The sequence below is a fragment of the Oryzias latipes genome, chromosome 3 (assembly GCF_053564925.1).
Source record: "Oryzias latipes strain Hd-rR chromosome 3, Olatipes_Hd-rR_3.1".
Lineage (NCBI taxonomy): Eukaryota > Metazoa > Chordata > Actinopteri > Beloniformes > Adrianichthyidae > Oryzias > Oryzias latipes.
In genome coordinates this window covers 4,467,501-4,470,000 of record NC_136239.1, presented here as the reverse complement: position 1 = coordinate 4,470,000, position 2,500 = coordinate 4,467,501, and the positions used below count along the sequence as shown (strand labels likewise).

Sequence of the window (2,500 nt, the reverse complement as noted above, 5' to 3'; positions counted from 1 at the left end):
CAAGCTTAAATCCAAGCTCTAATTTCCGCCTACGACAGAATCCATTGGCAGTGAAGTAACCAAACGCAGTGTAGTTTTGTGTGTTGTTGTGGCCGAGTGGTTAAGGCGATGGACTAGAAATCCATTGGGGTCTCCCCGCATAGGTTCAAATCCTGCCGACAACGATACAAGTCTCTTGCACTTAAACTTTACAAACATTTAACACATATAAAGTTGTGAGCACCATGCCAGCTCGGACCAAGACTACCAAGGCGTATTGGATCTCCTTCAAGATGCGACTGGATGCATCACAATGGAACGTAGCAGGGAGCTTCTTGCCTTCTCATTGTCGTTTGTTAGTACAAGTACAGGCTTTGTCATGCAGCGTGTTTTGATCTGTTACTGGTTCACTATGAATTAACTAATAAAAATATTCAGATAGGCACATTTAAGTATCATTTTCTTTATACATGTCTTCCATCTTTGGATGAATGCTTTTTAACGTGTTAAAGACACCATTTTCATTGGAGCTGGTCTTTAAGGCCTTAGTGCTTGACCATCGGATAAACTGAGTTTTAAATCCAAGCTCTCAACAGAATCTTTCATTTTTCATTAGGGTTATGTTTGAACATTAGAATGAAGATAAATGTTAGCCAAGTATGCTAGATTTTTAAAAAATTCATGAGATTTAAGGCAAATTTTGAGGCGTTGTGTTTGAGGAAACAATGTGTGGTTGTTGGGGAAATAAAATTGGGCATGGTGGTAAAATGGTTGTCATATTTTCCTTTTTTGAAATGATCCCTTGTTTTAATTGCCAGGAAATGCATCCCAGTGATATCTGCTAAGACAGGAATTGTATTTTTCTGTAGTCAGCTTGGAAAAGAATTTCCGCCTATGACAGAATCCAATGGCAGGGAAGCAACCAAACGCTGTATAGTTTCGTGTGTTGTTGTGGCCGAGTGGTTAAGGCGATGGACTAGAAATCCATTGGGGTCTCCCCACGTAGGTTCAAATCCTGCCGACAACGATACAAGTCTCTTGCACTTGAACTTTACAAACATTTAACACAAATAAAGTTGTGAGCACTATGCCAGCTCGGACCAAGACTACCAAGGCGTATTGGATCTCCTTCAAGATGCGATTGGATGCATCACAATGGAACGTAGCAGGGAGCTTCTTGCCTTCTCATTGTCGTTTGAAAGTAAAAGTACAGGCTTTGTCATGCAGCGTGTTTTTGTCTGTTACTGGTTCACTATGAATTAACTACAAAAAATATTCAGATAGGCACATTTAAGTATCATTTTCTTTATACATGTCTTCCATCATGGAATGAATGCTTTTTAACATGTTAAAGACACCATTTTCATTGGAGTTGGTCTTTAAGGCCTTAGTGCATGACCATCGGATAAACTGAGTTTTAAATCCAAGCTCTCAACAGAATCTTTCATTTTTCATTAGGGTTATGTTTGAACATTAGAATGAAGATAAATGTTAGCCAAGTATGCTAGATTTTTACAAAATTCTTTAGATTTAAGGCAAATTTTGAGGCGTGGTGTTTGAGGAAACAATGTGTGGTTGTTGGGGAAATGAAATTGGGCATGGTGGTAAAATGGTTGTCATATTTTCCTTTTTTGAAATGATCCCTTGTTTAAATTGCCAGCAAATTTATCCCAATGATTTTTGCTAAAACAGGAATTGTATTTTTCTGTAGTCAGCTTGGAAATAAATTTCCGCCTATGACAGAATCCAATGGCAGTGAAGCAACCAAACGCAGTGTAGTTTTGTGTCTTGTTGTGGCCGAGTGGTTAAGGCGATGAACTTGAAATCCATTGGGGTCTCCCCGCGTAGGTTCAAATCCTGCTGACAACGATACAAGTCTCTTGCACTTAAACTTTACAAACATTTAACACAAATAAAGTTGTCAGCACCATGCCAGCTCGGACCAAGACTACCAAGGCGTATTGGATCTCCTTCAAGATGCGACTGGATGCATCACAATGGAACGTAGCAGGGAGCTTCTTGCCTTCTCATTGTCGTTTGTTAGTACAAGTACAGGCTTTGTCGTGCAGCGTGTTTTTGTCTGTTACTGGTTCACTATGAATTAACTACAAAAAATATTCAGATAGGCACATTTAAGTATCATTTTCTTTATACATGTCTTCCATCATGGGATGAATGCTTTTTAACCTGTTAAAGACACCATTTTCATTGGAGTTGGTCTTTAAGGCCTTAGTGCATGACCATCGGATAAACTGAGTTTTAAATCCAAGCTCTCAACAGAATCTTTCATTTTTCATTAGGGTTATGTTTGAACATTAGAATGAAGATAAATGTTAGCCAAGTATGCTAGAAATTTACAAGATTCTTGAGATTTAAGGCAAATTTTGAGGCGTTGTGTTTGAGGAAACAATGTGTGGCTGTTGGGGAAATGAAATTGGGCATGGTGGTAAAATGGTTGTCATATTTTCCTTTTTTGAAATGATCCCCTTGTTTTAATTGCCAGGAAATGCATCCCAGTGAT

The 2,500-nt window shown here is 38.6% G+C and overlaps 2 non-coding genes across 2 annotated transcripts; both read left to right on the top strand.

The window, feature by feature from the left end:
* The first annotated feature begins 924 nt into the window (after positions 1 to 924).
* trnas-aga (transfer RNA serine (anticodon AGA)) lies at positions 925 to 1,006 on the top strand. Its single transcript has one exon. It is a non-coding gene; the product is annotated as a tRNA-Ser (tRNA).
* A 760-nt stretch (positions 1,007 to 1,766) lies between these two features.
* On the top strand, positions 1,767 to 1,848 carry trnas-uga (transfer RNA serine (anticodon UGA)). The gene has a single exon. It is a non-coding gene; the product is annotated as a tRNA-Ser (tRNA).
* Positions 1,849 to 2,500: the final 652 nt, after the last annotated feature.